We start from the raw sequence: 26848 nt of genomic DNA, 5'->3' as shown, positions 1-26848 counted from the left end.
GCAGGAAATCTTTTATTTCAGTCTAAATTTAAAGTGAATTTGCATTAAAAAAGACAAAAGCCCTTTGAATTCAAATTCTCTTTATGTTTTCAAAAATAACTCTTTAACCTTTGATCAAATAAATTTTTGCACAACATCAAAGTTGTATATCTTGAAAAGTTGAACAACTTTCATGTTGGGTACTTTTTCATTGGAGCCCTAGATTAAAAGTTATTGCTGGTTTACAGTTGGGTCCCTAGAATTTCTGAAATTTGCAAACCAGTCCACTTCCTTCCACCTCCAGCCTGCATGCCTGCTTCCTCTGTGCTTCACGCCGCCGGCAGACAGTGCAGCGCCGCCCGCCACTGTGGAATGGCAAGGGAGCCACCTCCTGCCTGCTAAGCTTCTCCACGCGTCGCGCCCGAGCCCTCACCGTCGCTTTTGCCTTGCGCCGTGCCCTCTCCTCTCCTTGCCACGCAGCACCGAGCGCCCGCCGGCCGCCACCTCGCCGCCGCCATGGCCCGGCCAAGACAGAGACCTAGAGCCCTATCTCTTGCGCACATCGGCACTACAAGAACCCCCTCGACCCGTTCCCCTCGTCCTTTCGCCATTTCCCCGACCCCAGACCCCATAACGCTGCCACCATCCACTTGAACGCCGGCGAGCACAGGCTCACCGTCGACCCGCCTCTCCGCAGACCCTCCGTTCGCGCTGACCCCTCCATCAGCTTCGCCTCGACCTTGCGCAACTCACCCACCACCGACCCGCCTGCTCGCGTCGCGCCGCCACTACAGGCCACCCCGACCTCGATCCCAGGCATCTACAGGTACGCACGGACCTGGTGAACCTCCCACGCCACACCACCCTCGCCGCCGGCGATCGCCATCGCCGGATTTGGCCGGTCAACCCCACGCCCCTTCTCTGACGACGGCCAGGGACCTCGGGTTAAAAGGAACAAAAACCCGGGGGGGGGGGGTTATCTGAATTGCCCAAGACTCATGTGAATAGTGTCAACAGGGACTTCTTTGTTAGTTTAGTTGCAAACTTTGGAATTACATAGAAATTCGTAGAAAAATTAGAAAAATGTAAATCTTGATGTTTTGGAATCCTATTGAAGAGATATTTGCAGTAGAATCATAATATGTTGGGTTTTAGTTGAGAGTTTTTGTTGTAAAAATAGATTTGTGTTACTAATGTTTAAATGCTAGTTGTTTTTATCTTTTTCTTAACTGATGATTGATACGATGTCTTGCTGTGAAATTTTTATGGTGAAATGTTCATGTGACTTTAGTGTGGCTATAAAAATTTTGTGGTCATTCCTTATGTGTAGCTATAGCTTTGATTTAATGATTGTTATGTGAGCTTTAATCATGATAAATAGTTTCCTTACTTATAAAATTCTGAGAACTTTTGGGTGACTCTAATTTGGTGATATATCCATGTTTGTAAAATTTAGAATCCAGAATCTTTATGGAACTACCTATACTAATTAGTTTTATCATATGTAGTCTATTTGTGTCTAATTTATTACTTCAGTTTTATGCCTAGATAAATTATGAAAAATTTATGAGGTGTTCACAAGTATATGAAGTCTGTTCTGAAAAATTCTGAGATTCATAAGTTTTGTAGTTTGTTCTGAAGAATTCAAACTTGTTATAGGAGTTGTCTGAATAAATGAATTGTTCTGAATAAATGGCTGTATGTTTTGGTATGAAATTTGCAGGATAGATCACTTTGTTTACCTTCTATTTGATATAATTTTTGATAAATTTACTACTGAATGTGTGCTGAGTTAGGTATTTATTACCAAACCATGACTTGCATTCTATAGGAACCACTACAACTTGTTTTATGAAGTTAGTGAGCTTCTTTTGTAAATATGGTACGCGGTAAGCGTAGTAGCCGATTGGACCGGGGAGTGGATATACTTTTCACTCTCTCTTAGAGATAGGTTTTTTTTTATTGTACAACACCGCGGCTACAAGGGACGAGGTTGGTGCCCTGTAGTCGGGGAGAGTGACCCTATCCACAAGCCAGAAAGAAAGGTAATCAGTTATTTGGGAACGACCGGACGGTGTTCCAAACGTGTGTTAGGTCTGCCTGGCCAGGTTAACAAATTTGATTTGAATCATTCGCTTCTCACGATTTGTGACTACTTGATCTCTTTGCCACACAGAGTAACAAGAGCAACATTATTATGATCAATCTTGATGTTTGCTTAAAGATCTACCATGGTTGAACAGTAGTTGCTTACATAGAATGGTTAATCAACTAGAATCTTGGAAGCTAAAATTTAAAAGTAAGGACCTACTCTTTATTACTTTTCAGCAAAAGGAAAACCAGAGGCTCACAGAACCCTGCATAGTCTAGTTAGGTGGGCTACGCATACCCGTTGACGATTAAGTCTTGCCGAGTTTTAGAATACTCAGCCTTGCTGTTGAAACTCTTTTTCAGGTATGAGTTTTGAGGACCAGGTCGCTAGTTTTTCTTGGCCCTGCTCTTTGCCTCCTGGCTGGTCCGCAGAGTGGGATCCGTCTTCGGCTGGCAATGACCCTAATGAGTGATACCTTGCTTGGGCTAGCTTGGTATACTTTTGTGATGTGTTGTAGCTGTTGTATTCTCTTTTCGCTGCTTTTCAAACTCTGAACTTAAAGTTAAGGTTTGTATAATTGTTTTACAAAGTTTGATTCTGTAATAATGTTTTGAACTGGTTTGTAATCACTAATGAGCTTGTGTTGTAAAACATGTGGTTGTAATATCTCTGGACTCGCCTTCATGCGGGGTATGCCTGTTCGATCCGAAACCGGTGGTCGTATCGGGACGTTACCCGACATACCAAGAATTGTTCCATTTGAAGTGCATTTGAGTCGGTGTTGCCTTTATGGTGATGGCCTGCGCACTTGAGCCGGGATAATTCAGGTGGTTCTGCCATAGCCTCTGACAGCCCCGCTCCCCCGCAGGCGCATCAGATCCGCGCAGGTGATATCGGTTTGATTTTTACCATAACGGGAATATGCTCTAAATATTCCTAAAACGACTCGGCGTGTCTCAATGACCCAGCCAGGGCCTCAGGGCCTGGACGCCGTGACTACTCGGCGCGTCTCCGTGACTCCGCCAGTGACCCTGCTCGGGGGGTGGGCGCCACATACGACTCGGCATGTCTCAGTGACCCAGCCAGTGCCTCAGGGCTCGGATGCTGTGACTACTCGTCGCGTCTCCATGACTCCGTCAGCAATCCTGCTCGGGGAGTTGGGCGCCACATATCTGGTGTGTCTCAGTGACCCAGCCAGGGCCTCAGGGCCCGGGCGCTATGACTACTCGGCGCATCTCTGTGACTCCGCCAGCGACCTTGCTCAGGGGCTGGGCACCACATATGACCCGGTGTGTCTCAGTGACACAGCTAGGGCCTCAGGACCCGGACGCTGTGACTACTCAACGCATCTCCGTGACTCTGCCAGCGACCCTGCTCAGGGGCTGGGCGCCACATACGACCCGGCATGTCTCAGTGACCCAGCCAGGGCCTCAGGGCCCAGACGCCGTGACTACTCGGTGCGTCTCCGTGACTCCGACAGCGACCCTGCTCGGGGGCTGGGCACCACGTACGACCCGGCGTGTCTCAGTGACCCAGTCAGGGCTTCAGGGTCCGGATGCCGTGACTACTCGGCGCGTCTCCGTGACTCCGCCAGTGACCCTGCTCAGGGGCTAGGCGCCACGTACGACCCGGCGTGTCTCAGTGACCCAGCCAGGGCCTCAGGGCCCAGACGCCGTGACTACTCAGCGCGTCTCCATGACTCCGCCAGTGACCCTGCTCAGGGGCTGGGCGCCACATATGACCCGGCGTGTCTCAGTGACCCAGTCAGGGCTTCAGGGCCCGGATGCCGTGACTACTCGGCGCGTCTTCGTGACTCCGCAAGTGACCCTGCTCGGGGGCTGGGCACCACGTATGACCCGGCATGTCTCAGTGATCCAGCCAGGGCCTCAGGGCCTGGATACCGTGACAACTCAGCGTGTCTCCGTGATTCCGCCATCGACCTTGCTCGGGGGCTAGGCGCCGCAACTGCTTGGTATGTCTCAGTGACGTGACTAGGGCTTCAGGGCCAGGGTACTGAGGCGGTTCCACATGCCTTAGCTATCTCGAGGCAGCTATGAGCCAGTATCTTCAGGGAGCTGGCACAACAAAAATAATTGTTGAGGCCTGAAACTCGGTTGGAGTCGAAATCTAGCCGGACGTGTTGATGGCTTACTGAGGGCTCAGGCACCGAGATTGTCAGGAGTCAGGGATCAGTTCTTTGACCCTCGAAATGCTTCTCCGAAACCTTTCGAGGCTCGGGGGCTACACCCAACGGGTGCGCCCAGGGGCGCATCCCGTTCGAGATCTACAACAACTATGGATATTAGTAAAGAGCACCGAAAGACCTCGTCCAGTACGTCAAGGTTCAACTCGGCCCTTTGTTACTCGGGGGCTTGACGGAGGTAGATCTATATACCTCCCTGCTGAGCGGGGTCCCCGTGTCCGGGTGACTACCCTGCTCGGTGACTCGGCTACAACTACTCGGTGTGCAGGGTCTCGACTGTACACGGAAAGGATCTTTAGTAGATCAGGATGAAAGGTTCCAGCTAGAAGCCCGGATATCTAGGGATCTTAACCGACCTTCTTCCTTGTAAAACAACATGAGCATATCTTCCTTGTACCCCTACGACTCCTAGTCTATATAAAGGAGGCATAGGTAGACCCATGGAGAGACTTCTTCTTCACATCATTCCACAAACCCTAATACAACCCCGAATACAGGATGTTGGGTATTACGCACATTGCAGCCCGAACCTGTCTAAGTCTATGCGTCTTCGTGTTACCATCGAGCTCTTGGTCCTGAGATCCCCATCCTGAAACTCTACCATCGGGTACACCCCTGGTGGACTGGCCGGAATAACAATCTGACACTACCTTTATCCCATATATTATCTTACCCCTATTTATGCATTTGAATATTCCATTGCAATCAGTTCATAAATCTGCCTACACTACTTAGCCGAAGCCTTCCCTGCGGAAATATAAATGACACTCCAGAATACTCTCGGGTAAAATTCTACTTCGGTAATTCTGTGCGCTTGCAGAATGATTCATGCTCATGACTAGCCCCATTCCTAGTGATTGCCATAAGATATATCATTAGCATTTCTGGTGCCATTACCAGGATAGGTCTAGTAACCTTGTATCCAGAGAAGACGTTACAAAATACCAACACCCTACAAATCAATTTTGGAGTACATATAAAAGAATAACATATCCCATAAAATCACAAGTGACTGTATATTGTGGTGGAGAGGAGAGTACGCGCGAAGCTTGAGGTAAGAGGTTTGAACCTTGGTTTAGGCAAGTGTGCATATTTCGTCAAAAAAATTGAACCTTGATAGTAGAGGGGCTTGTAGTGGTGGCCGGTTAGCTAGGATATTTTTTTTTATTTTGTTGTTTTCAATTTTTTTCCAATTTTTTTATTTTCTAGAAAATAATTCATAGGGGCAGGTCATGAGCTCATCTGCCCCTACTAATCAATTTGTAGGGACGGGTGAGACCATAACCCACCTTTGCAATGCATTTGTAGGAGTGGGTATCATACCCAGCCCTAAAATACATTTTTACCCACTTTTAAAAATCTTATTTGTAGTAGTTTGAGGTACACCATCTATCAATCCATAGTGATGGGGAAGAAAGAGTTTTTCTCCCTATATATGGAGCACTTCACACAGAAAGACATTGCACCATATATCACTACTACAAAAATAATTTATAGGAACATCTTATTTTTTTTCCAAAGGCTGGTCAAAATGTAATTCGTTGCTATAAATGGAGCGGGGTTACTTTAGCAACCGACCCGCCCCTTAAAATGCATTTTTAGAGGTGGGTCACCCCTCACTTGCCCATAAGAATAATTTTTAAATTTATTTCAAAAATTCATTTAATTCAAGAAAATAGCAAGACGCTTCATAAAAGTGAAATGTTTAGCATAAGCCAACTATGATCTATCGAACTAGAAAAATATTAAATGTATATTTCAGTCTACAAAGTGATTATGAGTGTGGAAACAACAAAGCGAGTCTTGAGTTGTATGAGATAATAGAGTAAGTTATACATTATGATTTCACACTCTTAACTACTACATATGCTGAAATATGGTTTTGATATTTTTTAAAATTCTACATGTCACAATTTAGTTATGGTAAAAATTTCACCTTTTTTGTGTGTTTTACAGTATGTTCTCATTTAAACAAAATTTTAGAATATAAAAAATTATTTATAAGGCCTGGTGCATCTGCTCCTAAAAATTTATTTATAGGGGCGGGTACCCACCCCTAAAAGTCCATTTCTCGGGGCAAGTGACGCCACCACTCACCCCTAAAAATTAGCTCCTCGATCCGGCGGCATCGAGCTGCACCCCCATGCTCTCAGCCAATCGCACGCCCCCGGGCACTACTTCAGAATGTTCCTCCTCCTCTATTTTGGTCCATCTCTCTCCTCTCTCGATCCCTTCCGCTCGTGCCGTGCCGCCCCTCCTTTCCCCCCTGCCACCCTCCCTTCTCTTTCCCTGCTAGCCTACTCACTGCACTTGCTGCCCGCGTCGGCAGCCGCAAGCCACGCTGCCAGCACACTCGCTACGCCGCCGGCCGCCGGCCGCCGGCCGTCGCAGCCCAATAGGCCACACAGATATGCGCCTAGGCGTCGACCGCCGTGAGCCGCATCGCTGCCGGCCCCTACCTGCGGGTCGTGCCGCCATCCTAGCCTATCGCTATGCCGCCACCCCACTCCGTTCCCCAGCCGGCGGGGGAAGTGAAAGGAGGGCAGCGGGGGAAGAGAAGGGAGGGCCGACGTCGATGCGGTCTAGCGCGAGACCGCAGAGGGCCTGCATCCTAATGCCGCCCTGCCATCTGGGATCTGCTGGGCACTACCCTTTGAGCAAGTTGTGGAGGTGCTAGGGGTTGTCAGTCACCGTGCATTGCATTGCTTCTTGGTGTCTAGGTTTTTGGGTGAAAGCTTAGTTTGGTCCTCGACTACCAGTGAGGGTGGTGCCATGGGCATCTATTTCCTTCTTGAAGATGTTACAGTGAGCACCTTAATCTATACAAGGGCAGATCTAGGTGAAAACCAAAGAACCAATGGACTGGTTCGGGCGGCGGTAGCATCTTGATGTTGCTCTCCTCTTGAGGCGTCGTCTTGAAGTCCTTGATGTTGAGTTGTTGACACCTTGGTCAGCTTGGAGGAATGGCAGTGCCTAATCTGTCTGCGTTGTAGATACTGACTCAATGCAGTTTATAGATCACAGGGTGACCGGACAGCACAAGACCATCGACAATCCTTACATAAAGTGTTTCAAAGTAGACTGTTGATGTGAGATTTCTATTACTATATTAGGACCAAACCAAGGTTGAAAGAAGGATGTAGAAGAAGTTCAATGCTTAGTCTTTTACACTTTCTTTCTTATTTCTTCCTTTTCTTGTGTTTTGTATTCCTCGGTCGGATGTTTGAGTCTAAGTACTCATATAACATTTTAGCTTTATAGCTAGATGTGTTTATTTATGGTCGTAGACATTCAAATGTTCAACACCGGATTTTTTCTCTTAATAAAAAAAGGTACACCTACGCTAAAAGACACGAAGCATGACAGTCCTAGAGAGAGCACCGGGATAGTGTCTCTGCAGCGGCCGCAAAAATGTGGTCTCGCCAGCGCTTAGAGTCCTGCTTTAGGCGCAACATATGTAGTCCTTGCTCACCTCAGTTTCTCTATTTCCACCGCCACACAAAGCTGTTGCTGCCCCCTGCCGCAGACCCGCAGGCTCTGGTCCTGCGCGTGGCGCCACCTCCACCAGGCCAGGCGCCACTACGGCACGTCGGCACCGCGCCAAGCCGCGAGGACCTCGCGTGGACGCACGCAAGATTGGATTGACTTGCACACGCTGCAGAGCAGGCTTGGATTTGGCGACCACTTGCAGAGCCCTACGCTAGCGACGATGGCCAGCAGTCTACAATCGAGTGAAGTGTTATCCTTAATCGTGTTGCTGACTTGCTGTGCTCAGAAATGCCATTTAGCTTGTTCGAGGGAATGACAATGATGAGTAGCCAATCCCTTTTTTCTTCCATTATGTGTCGATGCAAGTCCCTTTATGCCTGGATTGTAGGTAAAACTTCGATTCGTACCACTTTGTAGCTGTGCAAAGGGCTTTTCCGTGTGAATTTTTGTGCTTCTGCTCTTGCACCAAGATGTGCCATCTACTGTGAGCGGCAGGGGCGCACTGCCGCAGGAGGTGCAGCCCGTTTCATTCTCATCGGTCGAACGGGGCAGCGGTTGAGCATCACGGGTTCCATCCCCTTTTGTGTGGCCTAGCTCCATGTTCTGGCTCTCGAGCTGGACCGAGCCGATCCGAGCTAGGTTTTTTTGGCTCCATTTTGTTAACAAGTAGTTGAACCGGGAGAGGTCGTTTAGATAACGAGCCAGATCGAGCCGAGCCGTTATCCAGCCCTAGAGAAAACCTTCCCCTCGAGCGTTGATGAGAATGGGGATGGGAATTTTTATTTCCTTAGCGTGGATAGTGATGGCGAAGCACTTCCTGGCGAGAAATTCCCCTTTGCCACCTCTATTCTTAGATAGATATTGGTTGCTATAAATGATTCCGATTTAGAAACAATGATAACCACGATGATAATGTTACACTTATTTTTATCTTATATAACTCTTAATTACAAGATTATCATGTATCAATAGAAACAATGCAAACATAATAACTAAATGAGATATGATCTTAGCTAATTAATTAAATTTTTCTTACTCGTTAGTAGCTTACAGCATCTCCAGCACAGCTTCTACTTTCAGCCCCTACTTAGAGGCCAAGGCAAAAAAAACTCACTCCAACAGGGCTTCTACTCGGGTCCTAGAGTAGGAAAACACCCAAATCACCCCTCCCAAACCATTTTCCCACGGGTCTGTAGGAGGACCCTACTCGGCGTCTTCTACTTGTTTTTACCCGCTCGCATCTCCATCCTTGCCGCGTCGCCGCCAGCCGGACCTCGCCACGCTGGCAGCCCGACCCCACCGCGACGCCACCAGCCGCATCTCGCCACGCTGGCAGCCCGACCTCACCGCGTCGTCCCCAGCTAGACCTCGCCACGCCGCGGGCCCTCGCCACGCCACGGGCCCTCGCCACACCTGCTCCTTCACGTCGCCGCTATTGGGGCCCCTGCTCCTTCGCACAATCGCACCGTCTGCCGTCAGGTCGGGCCCCCTGCTCGTTTTCGCTGCTCCCGAGCTCTAGCACCGCGTCGCCGCTCCCGAGCTCGAGCACCGCACCGCCAAACCCATCCTTGACTCGCTGTGCACATGTTCTTGGCGTCTGGCGTCTAGCGTCGGGTGGCCGGGCCATAGGCCATGGCATCCCTGTGCCGAGCGCGATGGCGCACCGGGTGGCTGGGAGCGTGGTCCGTGGTCGCGGGCTCACGGTGGCTCGGTGGAGGGAGGACTAGAGAAGGGGAATGGACGGACTGTGAGAGGAACGGAGGAAGGGGCTGGCGGGAGAAATAGAGGAAGGGGGCGGACGGACGGCGGGAGGACCGGAGGAAGGGGCGGTGGCGCACATGGTTTGGGGGTGGGGAGGAGTTGGCAAGGAGGGCTGGAGGGGGATGGTGGCGCCGAGCATGAGCGGCACAAGGAGGAGTGAGGGGGGAGAATAAAAATGAAAAATGAAAAAGAAAAGGAGGAGCCTTTTTTCTAAAAAAAGAAAAGAAAGGTCACATACAGATGGGTCCCACCTGTCATAAATAAAGAAAGGACCAAGAAGTAGGGGGTGTTGCTGGAGTTGTGAAAAAAATTTAGAGCCCAGAAAGTTGGGGCAGCCCCTACTCAGGAAGTAGGAGCCCTGAAGTAGGGTCTATTACTGGAGTTGCTCGCGATTAGCGAAAGAGGGGGATTAGACTTAAGAGGGGTATTCAGCCTGCCAAGAGGTCGGTATGCCTATGAGTTACATCCACTTTGGGGGAGGGTATACTCGCCTAGCCGCTGAAATCTCGCCTAGTTGCTTCGCAAGCTGCTACTTGTAGAGTCTTTGTAAAGATCTCATAATGCACCACTTAGAACACAAATTTCAAAAATGAGTGGTGGAAGTCACCATCCTAGTGGATGGTGTCGCGATTTGTGGATAAAAATGTGCAACCTCTGCAAAGTGTTTAGAACTGATATATCAGTTATGCTCGGTTAAAAGAGGTTTGGATCCTCCCATGAGTAGTGAACTTGAATACAAATCAAATTATGGTTCATTCCTACGGTTATATGTTCTGCTAATGTTATTTTTCTCTTTTATGTAAGTTGGCACATACTTACACCTTAATAATTATGCACCAAAAAATTTCACCAACTAAAATAATTTTTTGCAGTCAACAGATTGTTTTTCCTTATTTTGCCTCTCATGTCATGTTGTTCCAACACTTGTTAACTATAAGTGTACAGAAGAAAAATTGCCGTCAAGTTTTCTAAAGTTGAACTTGACTTCTAGGTGTAGTAACCCTAGTAGATTGCATGTAAAGTTTGAAACTTTCATTTTCAAAATAAGCTATATCTGTGGTAGAGTTTAAAGTTTTTTTTTCAGCCAGTAGAGTGTAAAGTTATTGTAAATCTCTATTCGTGATATTGTTGCTGTTATTTTTTTATAGAATATTGTTGCTATTATTCGGTTATGAAGTTGTTGTTTATATGAAATTTAATCTTAGCATATAGATAGCATTGGGTTCTATCTTCAAAACTGAATGTGACGTGGATTGTACATATATAATAAAAAATTGATGTCGTCTTGGGCTACCTTTGGTGCATCCAGTATCGATCAAGTGCTGACAATGTTAGCTTGCAGTATTCGAAGGGAAATCGATCAACTGCTGTTCCTGGAGAGGAAAATCAGATACTAGTAAACACCAAAGGAAATCAGATGACCTGTGTTTCATCCAAAGGAAAATCAGATGAGGAAAGAATGGAAAGTAAACCAGATCACTTTGCTGGACTGCAAAAGGAGTAGATGGGTTTGGCTTCACACTCCATGTTGCCACAGTGATTCTACTACAGTGTTGCTTGCTGCGATATCTTCCAAGAGATCTGAATGAATGGCGGCTGGTGGATCAGGGAAATCAGTTAGCCACCATACATCTGATTCATTCTCACAAGATGAATGGCAAGATCGATTACTAGTACCCGGCTTCAATTGTGCATCTTGGAAGCACGGCAGAACCCCGGCTATCAGCTCTCGAGATCTTGCCGTGTATGCAGTCCAGCAGGTCCAATTACCAAAGGGAGAGGAAGCCTGGCATGTAATTATACGCATGAAGCTTAGTTTAGAGTATACAGAACAGATACGTGCATGTCAATATCGTCAACATCAAGTTGGGGGAGCAACAAAGAGATAAGACTTTGAGAATAAGGTTGATCCATATTATTCATTGCAACAGTTAAGACAGATATATAATACTTCGAGAAAGAAGTTGTATACTCATGCAAAAAGCAGAGACTTGTTTCAGATCATTCAAAATTTACACGAAACATTAGTGATTTCTTTCTAATATGCGACACATGCAAATGAACCTTAAGCATGTACTACTTGTATACACAGGAGAGAGTGACGTACGGGAAAGGAATTAAGACTCAGGCTTGGTGATGCGTCCGGAGCTTCAGGTGATCAGTTTCTTACTAGGACAGGGGTGATCTGATGGCCAGATCTTTGGTTTGTTCAGACGAAAATCGACCAAGGGGAAGTACACAAGAACGAAGAAACCTGAGTGAGGCTGGTCGGCTTACACTGCTGGTTTGTGAAAGGATGCATCTGTCGGAGCAGAGATCTGCTTCTCTAACAAGATGTCAAGATCTACAGTGACTGCTGGAACGCTGCTTCCTGCAAAGTTCAAGCAGACCTGAAAATGGTAGCCCGAGCTTAGAGATCAGTAAGCCAGCAGGCATCCGCTGCATACAAAAGCACCAGAGAACTATGAGGGGGAAGTTTGCTTACTGGCTAGATGGATTCGGAGGCTAATTCATTTTCCAAAGAAGCAGGATTGCTGGGGTTTCGCCTTTGGTTCCTGCTGTCGAGGACTCGAGTCTAGAGGTCTTGCCTTGCGGTACGGTGTTGCTGCCGTATATGCCAAATGGGGAGGAACTTGTCATGCAACTTGTGAAAGAGTGCAACGCCGCGCCAATTATTGCAGTATATAATCATTAACTCATTATAATAACTATAAGCAAGTCGGTAAGCACGATTAGGACTGCTGATTGGTGCTCGTGATATATATCGTTAATTAGTTGGAAAAGTACGGCTGGGCACCTACACCCCCCGGCTTTACAGCCAAACAAGCACCAGCACTGGTCGCGACTTAGCTGCCACTTCGTATATGTGGTGCGTTAGTGCGTGGGGCTAAGCATCTCCAGCAGTCTCCCAATCCCCAATCCAACTACCGTATTAGGAGAGTAGATATAAAACTAGTGCTCCAGCAGTCTCCCAAAATTTTCCCCTTTCCCCAATGGTTATTGGGACATCCCAATAATTCACCTCATCTCTCCCTAAATAAAGGGGAAGTTGTGACTCTCCCAATAAAATAGTTGGATTGGGAGAAGGTTATTAGAAGACTACAAAAACAACTCCCTCAATAATCCTAAAACTGCTATTGAGACATTTCCCAATACTATTGGGACATCTGCCTTGATCGACTTACTTGCTGGACTCTGAGGATGGGTCCGTCGGAGGAGCAGATTATTGGCTTTCTTTTCACTGACCTAAAGTAGATACAGTGATCGTGCAACAATAATTCTTGTAATCTAGCAGCTCGCAAACTTTGTAAAATTATTAAGCAACAGTCCGTTTGCTCTGGACAATTCCTGTAAAGAGAGAAGGTACTGGATCAGAAGATGAATGGATGGATCTGTGTTATTATTAGAAGATGAAGGATTAGATGCTTACTGGAAAGATAAACTGGGAGGAGGCTGCTGATGATTTCGTTTCCTTCCTCGGAGCAGGAAGTGAGCTCAACTCTGTCCCCGGGTGCTGCCCAGCCACGAAGGTGCAAGGGATCGAGATGGGAAGCTTCTCTCTCGACTTCCAAGTATGTTCTGGCCTGCGAAGAGCACCTCTTGTCTCCGTAAAGAATATCTGAAATGAACTACACTAGCAAGTTCCCAAAAGCCTCCCATTGTAGAAAATGAATACATAATCTATAGTCCTTAACTCATTAATAATCATAAACAAATCGGTCAGCACGTTAGTACGACGGCCGGTTGGTGCTCGTGAATCGTGATATATATCGTTAATTAGCTGTAAAAGTACGGCAGGGCACCTACGCCAGGCTTTACAGCCAAGCAAGCACCATCGCTCGTCCCGACAACGCTGTCACTTGGTATATGTGGTGCGTGGGGCTAAAGTACAAACAATACGTGAAGACTCAAGATTGGAGGAAGACGCGACGCAGCCAGATATATATATTTGGTATTTCCTTTTAACAACAACTGCTTTTGTTTCTCCAACTTTCGAACAGATGCCAATGCAGACATTCTTTAGTAATTAAAGTGGTATATATATGTCATCGCCACTAATCGGCTGACCTAGGAAAACAACACTGAATATCCACCTCCACCCATACTTATAAGTAGATCTTACGCAGTACATACAAGGAAGCACGGACTTACACAAAAGCGAAGTAAGACTGAGGCTTGGAGATCCTGTGGACACCGAGGTGTACAAATAAACCAGTGGTAGGTTTTGCTGTTCGTTCAGCCTGCAAGACCGCGATGTCATATTTATAAAACTTGCAGATGTTTCTTAATGTAACCGTAAACAGCAGAGAGAGACATACGCGTCGTAAAGAGGCCCAGGCTTGCGAGATGCAAATCAGATGCTCCTGCCCTTCTCGTCCACTTCCATCACTGATACTGTGCGCATCGGCAAGACTCGTTGCTGGCCTTAGTTCTTGGTGCTTGTGACTGACCGGTGGCAGAATTGGGTGATAGCTTTGCTAGGACACCAGCAAAACCAGATGTGTATGCAACCACCTGCTGTCTGTCGATAGAAAATTCAGATAGACTAAGACAAATGTAAAACAAAACTGAAAAAACTCGAAGTAGTCAAGCTGGTAGGCTTACAGGCTCGATAGCGAGTACTGGTTTCTTGGAACAGATTAACTCGCCTTCAGGTTACCACAGAGATGGAGAGATACTCCATGTGATCAAGCTGGTCGGCTTACAGGCTCGATCGGGAGTATTAGTTCAGACTGAATTGGGAGCAGCAGCTCTGCGAAACTGAATAACAATTCTCATCCCCCAAGTCAAAAAGGCTTTGTGGGGAGACGGGAGAGAGTTCATGCTTTATGGCCGACCAGAGTCATCAGTACTCTTTCCGATAAAAAAAAGGGGGCTCACCGCTCACTATGAACGTATTTGATGCGTTCCTTACATTAGTGATTCCTTTTTAATATGCGAAACTTGAAAATGGGCCTTAAATATATACTACTTGTATACACAGGAGAGAGTGACGTACGGGAAGGGAATTAAGACTGAGGCTTGGTGATGCGTCCGGAGCTTCAGGTGCTCAGTCTCTTGCTGGGACAGGGGTGATCTGATGGCCAGATCTTTGGTTTGTTCAGACGAAAATCGACCAAGGGGAAGTATAAGAAAGAAGAAACCTGAGTGAGGCTGGTCGGCTTACACTGCTGGTTTGTGACAGGATGGACCGTCCGAGCAGATCTGCTTCCCTAACAAAGTAACAATCCACTTCCAGATCTGCTAGAGCGACAGCTGCAACGCTGCTTCCTGCAAAGTTGAAGCAGAGCTGAAAATGGTAGCCCGAGTTTAGAAATCAGTAAGCCAGCATGCATCTGCTGCATACAAAAGCACCAGAGAACTACGAGGGGGGAGTTTGCTTACTGGCTAGATGGATTCGGAGGCTAATTCATTTTCCAAAGAAGCAGGATTGCTGGGGTTTTTGCCTTTGGTTCCTGCTGTCGATGACTCAGAGTCTGGAGGGTCTTGCCTTGCCGTGTTGCTGCAGTATATGGGAAAGGGGGAGGAACTTGTCATGCAACCTGTGAAAGACTGCAACACCAATTATTGTTGCCCTGAAGTTACGGTGTTGCCCCTGGAGCGAGAGCCTGGCTTACCCTTGAGATGTTACACGGGCCACCCTCTCCGCGGCACAAAATACTGTTCCGCATGACAGGTTGCAGTTTACATTATATCTCAGTCCTAAAACGAAGTGAAACTGTGTCGTCTATATTTAGGTCTCGTTTGGTTTTTTAAGTAGCTGTCACATCGAATGTTCAAATATTAATTTAATATAAAACTAATCGCATAAGTTGCAATTAAAGCTCTAGAGGAATCTATTAAGTATAATTAATACATGATTAGCGGATAGTTACTGTAGCAATTATTGGTCAAATTATGTACTAATTAGACTTAATAGTTTCGTCTCGTGATTAAGCCACGACTTATGGAATTAGTTTTGTAATAAGTCTATATTTAGTGCTCCTAATTAATGTTTAAATATGCGATGTGACGGGACTTATGACTTAAACTTAAAAAAGCAAACGAGCTACATATGTATATGTTCGGCGATCATAGAAGGGGGAAAGGACTACATTACATCATTTAATTTTGTGACTGGACCACTGACTACATCTTGTTATTGAAGAATTTGTCATTTACATCTTTCGCGCTGTCTTTCCTCGAAACCGCGAGGAAATTGCTGCTTATTGACACCTCGAGTATGTCATACAGATGGGGAAAAATTGGATGAGACGGTCCCCAATTCTCTCACAGTGAGGATCCATCTTGGATTCAGATGATGTGTGATATGGATCCAATCAGGCTCGGACCGATTGACTAGAAAAAAAAATTCGACCCCTGGAATAATACCTCTCCCGATATTTGACACGAAATTCCACAGTGTTTGTTGAAAAAAGGTCACGAACCCTGACTATCTAGGATGTGCCCCTGACGGTGAAGCTGAACGGAGAGCTATAGTGAGTCTACTACAATGATGCTTCCTAGTTCCTGCAATTTTCAAGCAGAGCTGAATAATAGACCACTAGCTCGATCTCAGAAATCAGGTCTGCTGGGCGGTGCCGTGTGTACGGGTACTGCAGTCAGGCACCCCCAAAACTTTGTGAAAAGGTGATGAATTGGCCGTGCAATAATGCAGCTGCCAAAGCCTGCTGTGTTATATCGTTGTCTGGCGTCAAATTACGGTCTTGTCCCTAGAGACTAGAAGCCTTGTGGATGTTACAGTAGTCACCATGCAGGTGTACGGAACAGAAGACCGCATGTTTCTTTGTAAAACAAAATATTGTTAATCATGAAACTTTTCAGAGTCTTCGTGCCGAAAGCACTTATATTGTGTGAAGACGGAATGGACATTCACATGTAGTGAATGAAGCTCCACGACTTGGAAAAAATAGTTAATTGGGAGGAAAACCATGCTGGCCGCATGTAATTTTTCTCTTTCCCTAGAATGGATAGACGGTCTTGTGTAATCCTCTTTTTCTTCTGCTTTTGTTTGTAGATTTTCTTTTTTCAATACATAATCAGTAGGGGTCCAATGCCTCCAATCTCTACAACTAATCTCTATCTCTTTTACAACTAAGATAACGACGGTGCGTCGCTTCCACCCGTCGCCCCCTCCCCCTTCGTCCCGACGCTCGCAGGAAACGCACCCTCGCGCCCCTTCGTCCCTTCCTCCCCGCACCGCCTCCCACCCCCGCGCCCGGCCGCGATCCCCCACCCTCCTGCGCCCGGCCACGATCCCCCACCCTCTCCCCCGCGCCTCCCCCTGCACAACCGAGCGCTCGGCCGCGCGGACCACCACCATCGCTTCGCCGGCTCCGCGCGCGCACGACTGACTGACGGCGGCGCCTCCCTCACGCACCGGCTCCACCACGCGCTTGGCCCCGCGTCGTCGCCCCCGCGCGCACCGGCTCGGCGCTCGCGGGCTCCCGGCTCCGCCGTCCGCGCGCGCGGGATCTCCGGCGCGCTGGGGATCCGCGCGAGGTCACGGCCCCGGCGCTCGTGCGCAAGCGCGGACTCCCCCTCGATCTTCGGTCTTGTGAGGCGCCTCCACGCTCGATTATACGGGCTCCCACTCGATCTCCAACCTTCCCCGCACCCCGCGGCTCTGCGCGAGGTCCACGGATCATGCCTCGATCGAAGCTGCCTCGCTCGCACCATTCCACTGTCGCTTGCTCCCCGGCATGTAATTATACGCATGAAGCTTAGTTTAGAGTATACAGAACAGATACGTGCATGTCAATATCGTCAACATCAAGTTGGGGGAGCAACAAAGAGATAAGACTTTGAGAATAAGGTTGATCCATATTATTCATTGCAACAGTTAAGACAGATATATAATACTTCGAGAAAGAAGTTGTATACTCATGCAAAAAGCAGAGACTTGTTTCAGATCATTCAAAATTTACACGAAACATTAGTGATTTCTTTCTAATATGCGACACATGCAAATGAACCTTAAGCATGTACTACTTGTATACACAGGAGAGAGTGACGTACGGGAAAGGAATTAAAACTCAGGCTTGGTGATGCGTCCGGAGCTTCAGGTGATCAGTTTCTTACTAGGACAGGGGTGATCTGATGGCCAGATCTTTGGTTTGTTCAGACGAAAATCGACCAAGGGGAAGTACACAAGAACGAAGAAACCTGAGTGAGGCTGGTCGGCTTACACTGCTGGAACGCTGCTTCCTGCAAAGTTCAAGCAGACCTGAAAATGGTAGCCCGAGCTTAGAGATCAGTAAGCCAGCAGGCATCCGCTGCATACAAAAGCACCAGAGAACTATGAGGGGGAAGTTTGCTTACTGGCTAGATGGATTCGGAGGCTAGTTCATTTTCCAAAGAAGCAGGATTGCTGGGGTTTCGCCTTTGGTTCCTGCTGTCGAGGACTCGAGTCTAGAGGTCTTGCCTTGCGGTACGGTGTTGCTGCCGTATAGGCCAAACGGGGAGGAACTTGTCATGCAACTTGTGAAAGAGTGCAACGCCGCGCCAATTATTGCAGTATATAGTCATTAACTCATTATAATAACTATAAGCAAGTCGGTCAGCACGATTAGGACTGCTGATTGGTGCTCGTGATATATATCGTTAATTAGTTGGAAAAGTACGGCTGGGCACCTACACCCCCGGCTTTACAGCCAAGCAAGCACCAGCACTCGTCGCGACTCAGCTGCCACTTGGTATATGTGGTGCGTTAGTGCGTGGGGCTAAGCATCTCCAGCAGTCTCTCAATCCCTAATCTAACTACCGTATTAAGAGAGTAGATATAAAACTAGTGCTCTAGCAGTCTCCCAAAACCTTCCCCTTTCCCCAATAGTTATTGGGACATCCCAATAATTCACCTCATCTCTCCCTAAATAAAGGGGAAGTTGTGACCCTCCCAATAAAATAGTTGGATTGGGAGAAGGTTATTAGGAGACTGCAAAAACAACTCCCCCAATAATCCTAAAACTACTATTGAGACATCTTCCAATACTAATTATTGGGAAAGAATTATTGAAAGACCGGTGGAGCTGCTCTAAAGTACAAACTATACGTGAAGACTCAAGATTGGAGGAAGACGCGAGCGGAGCAGTATGATAATGAACTGGTGAGCCACCGGACCCAGCCAGATATATATATTTGGTATTTCCTTTTAGCAACGAACGAGGGGGAGAAAGATTCATTAGAGCAGGGCAGCAGGCTTCACCACAACAACTGCTTTTGTTTCTGCAACTTTGGAACAGATGCCAATACATACATTCTTTAGTAATTAAAGTGGTATATATATGTATTCGCAACTAATCAGCTGACCCAGGAAAACAACACTGAATATCCACCTCCACCCATACTTATAAGTAGATCTTATGCAGTACATACAAGGAAGCACGGACTTACACAAAAGCGAAGTAAGACTGAGGCTTGGAGATCCTGTGGACACCGAGGTGTACAAATAAACCAGTGGTAGCCTGGTAGGTTTTGCTGTTCGTTCAGCCTGCAAAGACTGTTGTGATGTCATATTTATAAAACTTGCAGATGTTTCTTTATGTAACCATAAACAACAGAGAGAGACATACGCGTCGTAAAGAGGGCCCAGGCTTGCGATGCAAATCAGATGCTCCTGCCCTTCTCGTCCACTTCCATCACTGATCCTGTACAGCGCATCTGCAAGACTCGTTGCTGGCCTTAGCTCTGTTGGAGTTGATCTCCAGGGCCCGATCCAAAGATCGGGCCGTGCCTCTTGATCACACCCTGATCAGGGGTGTCTAGCTCATATGGCTGGTGGGCCCCCGTCGCCCGCGCTATAAAGAATGGGAGAGGGGTCAGGGCACATACACCCAAGATGACCGCCACTTTCCTCTCCCACGTCCCGATCCAATCTGGGGAAGCGCGTGGCCGACGGGAAGCTCCACCACTGCCACCACGACGTCCTCTGCTTGACGGGAAGCTCCGCCAGTGGTCTCTCTCCGCCACCACGACGACCGGATCCACCACCGCCGACGGTCTGCGCCTCCTACACCTCTCTCTCCCTCTGTCTCTCTCTCTTGTAGATTAGGGATGAACAACTTGTATATATTCTATTCAGAATGTAAAGCCGATACTCGATTTGTATGTCTAGAAGAGATCCTGTGCAGAAACCTTGAGTTTATGAATCTAACAATGGTATCACGCTGATCTACTGCATAGATCGGGTTCGATTTGTGAAAGTTTCAAAGAAAGAAACGAAGAATCGATCACGCATCGAAGAACTAGACAAGTAAAAAACTCAGAATCGACAAAGAAAGTCCAAAACCCTAACCCTAGAACCAAGAACCCTAACCCTGGCGGCGGGGCTTACCAGGGCCTCCTGCCCGTGCGCACGCAGGCCACCGCCGCGCACGCAAGAACCAAGAACGGTGGCGCACAGAGCAAGATCGAGCCGCCGCTCGCCGGGATCCGTTGCGGATCTAGTGCGCGGGCTCGAGCACTGCCGTCAGGCTGCTCGACGGCGGCGCGCTCCCGCTCGATTGAGCGCGCACGCCGGCGAGCTGGCCGGCGGCGCCGCCGCCACTATTCCTCCCATCCGGTCGCCGAGCCGAGCCACTCAGAAGAAAAGAAAGAAGGGCCAAGAATTGGCCATCGCGCTAGTCGCCGAATGGAGCCGCGCAGCGGCGTGAGGCCGCGGCGGTGCCGCCTACCCCGGCGCCGGCCGCCGCTGTCGCTAAGACGCCGAGAAAGACGGGAGGAGGAGGAATGGAGCTAGGGTTACACGGGCCACCGACCGGCGCTCGGTTTTGACCCAGCAAAATGCCCGGGCAGCCGTCGGATCGCATCCGACGGCCAGTGGCGCTCGGCGGCCGGTCGGGCCACTTTCAGCCCAAGAAGGAGCTGCACGGGGCCCGGATTCCCGACCCAGGCCCAGGTTGCGGCCTGGGCGCGGGGGAGCGCCGCCGCGCAAAATGGGCCGCGGGGCGAATTGGCTCTCGGGCCGCATGATCAGTGAAGAATGAAGTTTTTTCTTTTTCCAGAAACCAATAAGAATATTTTTTATTAGAATTCAATCTCTGAAAATAAATACACCAACATGTATTATTTAAAGAGAAGAAAATTACAGAAATATTTCCATGAATATTTAGAATTTTACGTTTTTCTGCTGCGAAGAATTTAATTTGTCCCTCTATGTTAATTTGAACCAACATGATAATTAATATAGAGGCATATAGAATTTCGTTTTTGAATTCAGAAATTTTGTAAATTATGATATTGTAATTTCTGACCAAAGTTGATGTTACAATATTATAATCCTGTCTAGAAATTCTTATGCATTTTCTCTATCTCTGCCTAAAGGTGATTTAGACTTAATGCACTGAATATTGTGAATTTGAATTTTGAATATAGAATTTTTTGACTTGAACACAAAATTTTATAAATTATGATATTGTAATTTCTGACCAAAGTTGATGTTACAATATTATAATTTTGTCCAGAAATTTTATGCATTTTTCTATCTCTGCCCAAAGGTGATTTAGATTTGATGCACAGAATATTGTATGTTTGAATTTTGACCAAAGTTAAATTTAAACATGCCATTATTGTTATCTTGAATTTGTACTCAAATTCCTGAATTTTGTGATCCAATGCTATGTCATATGTGAACACCATTCCAAAATTAAATGGCCAGAACTATGAGAAATGATTTTCAGAAGTTACGAATTGCTCTGACGATGGCTAATATAGATTCGGCCATCATAATGCCAGCACCAGAAGAACCAGAAAACCCAGTTAGGGCTCAGAACGAAGCAGATGATGCATGGGCCATTCGAGAGAAAGCCCATGACATTGCTTGAAAAATGGGATATTCAGCAGGCACGTTGGTATATTTCAAACTGCAAGTGCCTAATGATTATCAGAGGTTCCATTTCAGATGGAATAAGAATGGCAATCCCAGAATGTGCCACCGCTACTGAGCATCTAGCAATGGTGAAGAGTCAGTTCACCGACTCTTCCTAGGCTTATGTTGCCACTCTGTCTGAGCAGCTTATGACCAAGAAATATACTGGCGGTGGAATAAGATAATACATTCTAGAAATGAGCCACATGGCAAACAAGCTTAAGACAATGAACATGTCTCTTCCAGATGCCTTTGTTATTCAACTGGTGTTCAAGCATATTTCCAAGGACTTTTCGACTTTTCATGTCAATTATAACACTCAGCTAGAAAATAGGAACGTTGAGAAACTGTTTACCATGTGCAGTCAAAAAGTGGATAGACTCAAGGCCGCCAATGGAGGTGAGCTTGTCTTCCATGTTCAGCAGAAAAACAAGAACTATCAGAACAATAAGAAACTTTTCCCACCTAGTACAAATTAGAAGGAATATGACAAGTCATTTTGGTGATGGCAAGTGTGAAATACAGTTTAATAAAGAATGTGTTGGTCTTGCCTTTCGACAAGACAAGATATACTTGTTTTCATTATAAGAGAATGTCAATGTTGCAAGTTCTAAGAATAAGAATTCTTCCTCATAAGAGAATGTTACAAAGAAACGCAATCGAATTGATGCAATCTCGCCGAAATTATAGCACTATCATTTAGTCCATATTTCGAGGGGGAGAATAGAGCGCTTAGTGAAAGCATCAATTCTTCCGCCATTGGAATTTTCAGAATTAGAACAATATATTGATTGCATTAAAGAAAATTTGCTAAGAAACAAAAGAACGATTGGAAGCATTGGATAAATTCGAGATATTTAAAGTAGAAGTAGAAAATCAACATGATTTAAAGATCAAGATAGTAAGATCCGACCGTGGCGCAGAGTACTACAGTCGGCACACCCCATATGACCAAGTTCCTGAATCTTTTTGTGAGGTTCGTGTGGCGGAACCACCCAAAACTACTGGGCCCGGGTGCACTGATCTTTGTTGCTAAGCAACTCTGACCCAATGTGGCACTCACCGGTAGTTCCTCGAGTGAAGCCTCGATAAAAGCCACGCTATTCCAAGATCAGCAGACAACACTCACACGAAGGTGAGCCTAGAGATTACAACACAAACCATTTCATACATCTTCAGAGTGATTGCAGCGGAAAGAAAATTTATTACAAACCAAGTTCAGAGTAACAAAGTACCACGGAGTTCCAACTACTCAATTATTTAAGTCTCATGTTCAACGGAAGCAGCAAAGATAACTAGCGAGATAACGTGACGCATCGGTAAAGCCCGTACGAATGCGTCACTCAGCGGGAGGGTGATTAGCACCAGCTGAAGGGCCATCCCACTCAACAGACCAACCCGGAGGCAGAGTACAAGGCCAAGTAAGACTCGCAAACAGATCTTCAAAGTTAGTACCTGAAAAACAGTGCCACAAGCAAGGCTGAGTATACTAATACTCAGCAAGACTGACCCGTCTCCGGATATACATAGTCCGATAACTAGACATGCAAGGCTTTTTGGTTGGTAGGGTTTGTTGGCCAAAAATGCCGCTAAGTGTTGATCCTTACTTTCAGGTTTCACTTAGCCAGATTCTAGTGGAATTAACCATTCTAAATTTGCAACTAACTCTACTCAAACATGGTAGAGCAACCATTTAATCAACCAGCAGTATTATCATCATCATATTCCACTTGTTACTCTATGTGACCGAAATCATTAAGCAATCTCATGCCGTGAGAGGCGGACGATTCCGAATCGAATTTCAACCTGGCCAGGGGAACCTAGACCACACGCATGGGGATCGACTTCGCTCCCGCCCACACTACTTTTCCCCTTTCTTTCCAGTCCGTGGATCCGGAACACCCTCCCCGACTACAGAGTCCGACCACTCTGCACCCGTACGTCGCGACAAAAATATAAATCCTACTTCTACCAGGAGGGTGCGAGATCGTTCCACTCGCCGGTCCAATCAGGTACTTCAGCTTACCGATTACCATATTTCTCGGTATGTGGCTAGTACTTTCAAACGCTTAACGAAATGAGCCACACACCGCGACCTTAGCCATTTTTGACTACACCAGCGGGGTATCACAACTACACAACCCCGCCCGTTGTCCTTACATTTCAACAGGAATTAAAGTCAGTACAATTCCTATTTGCTCGCGAGAGGCAGGAAACCACTCGACTTCTACCGTACCTATTTAGCATGGCAACTAGTCGGTACAAAGATCCGGTATCAAACATAGGTTCCTATGGATCATGCATCTAAGGTTTTCGATCAACGCCTAGAAAACTTAATGCAGAAAACCAACTATTACCATACATAAATAAATAGATAGCAGAAAGATAATTCGGAAAAATTAGTGGGATTATGCTCCGGGGCTTGCCTTCTTGGGCACTGTCAGGCAGAAAAGCTTCTGGGGCTTGGCCCAGGTCTTGAGACAAGTTAGTACAGTTCAAGGAGACCTCCTGATCCGCACGAGAGTCCGCGGGCACCAGTTCGTAGTCACCGTCCGCGAGATTAACCGTTTCTATATGCCATGCAAGATTAAGAGTTATTCATGGATAACAATTTCTTTCCTTCACGATAAAGTTGTAGTCCAACAAAAGTTACTTAAGTGATGATTTCAACAGTTTATTTCATGGGCAGTCATTTATAGAGTAGTAAACCTAACTACGTTTCTTCATGAATGAGTGGGGGGTTTTAGTTTCCATTTTTCAATTTCAACATATAGCATGCTTCCCTTATTTCTTATCAACACAACTACTAAAGAGCTAGTGATGAAACACTAAAGTAACCCAGATTCAAAAATAAGTACTTATGGTATAGATTTCAGCATTTAACCATAAAGCAAAAACTATAACTATTCATGCAAGTAGATCACTCTAGTTACTTCATCTTTTTGTACAGAACGTTTAATATGGGTTCTGGTGCTACAATTTTTACGAGAGCAACTTCATAGTATCTACTCAGCACTGAAATTTTTCCAGATTTTATTCACTTATGTAACTGAGGTAATAAAAAGAACAAAAACAGCAAGCTTGTAACTAAGATTAATTCTACAGAGAGTTTTACTAGGGGTATGGCTCTCAAATTTTTACCAGAGACTATCCATGAGTTAAGCATACTCCAGAAATTTTTTCAAGATTTAAATCACTATGATAAATTAGTTATTCTGTGAACTTAGCATGAGTTTGCATAAATTTCTCAAGGTGCATTTAACCAGTATTGCTTATGAACTTTTTATTACAGGTAGAGCATACTCTAGACAAGATCGTGCCCAAAAATAATGATCAGAAACATTGTAGATTACTCAGAACAAAAATAGTAAATCTAGCCCTAAGATGCTAAGCATGATTATTCAACAAAGTAAAACTCCGTAACTGCAGCTTAAAATTTTTAGACAGGAACATAGAGCTAAAAAGAGACTCCAGAAATAAATATAGATTTTTCTGAGCATAAGAACTATATATGAGGAATTAAGTTTATTAAACCAGCATAAATCATGGTATATAGCACATGAACTCTAATAAATTTGAAATTTAGATATTTGCAGGGATTCAGTGGCACAAGTCTGTAGTAAAATTTTCAGAGCAAGTTCGTGTGTATATTTTCCTGAATTAAATCGAAAAAGCTAACAACAGATTAGAGAATCTTGATTGTTCTAACATGATAACTGTTTTGGGTTGGTGTCATCTTTTTACTGTGATCTTAGCATTCCATTAGTGATAACATATCCAAAAATCAAGGTCATTTGATGGGTAGAACTTCATGAACATGCATAAGGTGGTTTTCTTATTCTTTTCCCTAGATTAAATTCGGTTGAGTTTCTGCAAATGTGAATGTTACAAAATTTGTAGATCTTGTTACAAGGAATCCAGATCAGTTGATTTTGAATTTTTCCGATTTTTCTGTGATTTGTTTCACATTTTAGGAGTTCACTGGTATACACTGAAAAACTTGCAGAAACACCCTTAAACGAAAAAAACAAATTACAACCGGGTCCTTCGCCGGCCTTCTCCGCCGTGGCATCTTGCCGGTGGTGTTCTGCAGTGCAGGGCTTACCGGGGCTGCCACGGGGAGGCGCGTGGGAGAGAAAGGATCGAGGAACACCTACCCTGGTCGACGTTCGAGGGTTTGGTGCACGGGTTTGAGCTCGTCGGCGTTGATGGCGGGTCGGTTGTTCGGTTCGCCGGCGCTGGAGGTGAAGGAGGGCTCGGGGTAGGGGAACAAGGCGCGCACGAGCACCGCGTGAGCTCGTGGATGCTTCTGGGGTAGCTGTCGGGCTCGGTCTCCTTCGGAGCTGGCCGGTCCGCGGTGAGCCCGAGCTCGCCGGCGGCGGCGCAAGAGGGGAACGGCGTCGGGAGGGGGTTTGGGATCGATTCCGCGCGCGTGGAGCGTAACTAGGAGGTGGAGAAGCTTCTGCGATGGTCGGAGGGGGCAATGTGGGGCTGGGCTAGCCAGCCCGCGCGAGCTGGATCTCGGCGGCCATGGCGGAGCGGCGGGAGGAGGAAGAAGGGGGAGAAGGGGCGCGACGGTGGAGCTCTGGGGGTCTTTATAGGCCATAGAGCTCCTGGGCGAGGGGTGCAGCGACTGGGGGAGGTCGATTTGGGTCAGGGGCGCACGACGGCGAGCGGGCGGAGCGGCAGCGGCGCATGGCGGAGGGTGTCGTGGCGGCACGGGGAGCGGCCTGGGACGCGTGTGCGCGTGAGGAGATGCCAAGGGGCGGGCCAGGTGGCGCTGAGAGACTCCCTGGGTCCATTTGGCCGCGGGCGCGCGGTGGACGAAGTCCACCGGCGGCGTACGGCGGGCGGCGGGCGAAACAGAGCCAGCCGGGAGAGAGAGATGGAGATGGGGGCTCTTTTGCGATTTCTGAAATTTCCAGGGACCTCTCGGTAAACTAAAATTATCTCCTAATTGGAGGGCTCAAATGGAAAAGTGTTGAATACCACTTTTGCATAACTTTTCAAGATCTACAACTTTTGTGTTATGCAAATTTTCATTTGAAACTCACATTTTGAACTATTGGTACATTTGCATATTTGCAAAAAAGGACTTTAGTTTTATTCAGTTTTTGAATTGATTTTGGCTGAAGTTCAATTGAGCACATGTCAATTGAAACACCTCCCATGAGCCAACTAAAACTTTGTGCATATTTTTTAATTAACTTTTGAATAGCTTTTCACCCCTTTTTCTTTCTCCTTTCATTTCTTATGCAATAACTGGTCTTTTATTTGAACCCTTCTCTTGAATTATTTTCCCAAATTTTCTTTTAACTTTAACTAAGGTGTATTGATTGGATTTAAAAGTATTGACACCTGAGGTGTCACAACCCACCCCCCTTAAAAAGAATCTCGTCCCGAGATTGGATGATTGGATTTAGGTGGGGAAAATGATATACCTGAGGTAGAGCTAAGG

At 46.5% G+C, this 26848-nt stretch overlaps 1 protein-coding gene across 39 annotated transcripts in view; it reads right to left on the bottom strand.

Moving 5' to 3' along the window:
• LOC120655415 (putative disease resistance protein RGA4) overlaps positions 1–26848 on the bottom strand; it is a 126698-nt gene that overhangs the window by 24415 nt on the left and 75435 nt on the right. For 16 of the 39 annotated variants that reach the window (XM_039933220.1, XM_039933225.1, XM_039933229.1 and 13 more), the window contains 14 exons: positions 17847–17966; positions 14692–14814; positions 14524–14601; positions 14130–14411; positions 13844–14046; positions 13677–13765; positions 12955–13108; positions 12710–12872; positions 12010–12129; positions 11802–11914; positions 11632–11709; positions 11202–11310; positions 10997–11120; positions 10819–10897 (listed from right to left, as the gene is read on the bottom strand). The gene's annotated coding sequence lies outside the window, so the exon portion shown is untranslated. Of the gene's footprint in view, positions 1–8772; positions 10179–10818; positions 10898–10996; positions 11121–11201; positions 11311–11631; positions 11710–11801; positions 11915–12009; positions 12130–12709; positions 12873–12954; positions 13144–13676; positions 13766–13843; positions 14047–14129; positions 14435–14523; positions 14815–14909; positions 15067–17846; positions 17967–18917; positions 19024–19096; positions 19806–26848 lie in introns of those variants that run through there. The other 23 variants (XM_039933241.1, XM_039933239.1, XR_005667490.1 and 20 more) reach the window with 23 other exon arrangements.

This window comes from Panicum virgatum, chromosome 1N, assembly GCF_016808335.1.
Source record: "Panicum virgatum strain AP13 chromosome 1N, P.virgatum_v5, whole genome shotgun sequence".
Lineage (NCBI taxonomy): Eukaryota > Viridiplantae > Streptophyta > Magnoliopsida > Poales > Poaceae > Panicum > Panicum virgatum.
The sequence above is the reverse complement of the archived record's forward strand: the minus strand, read 5'-3'. Positions and strand labels throughout refer to the sequence as shown.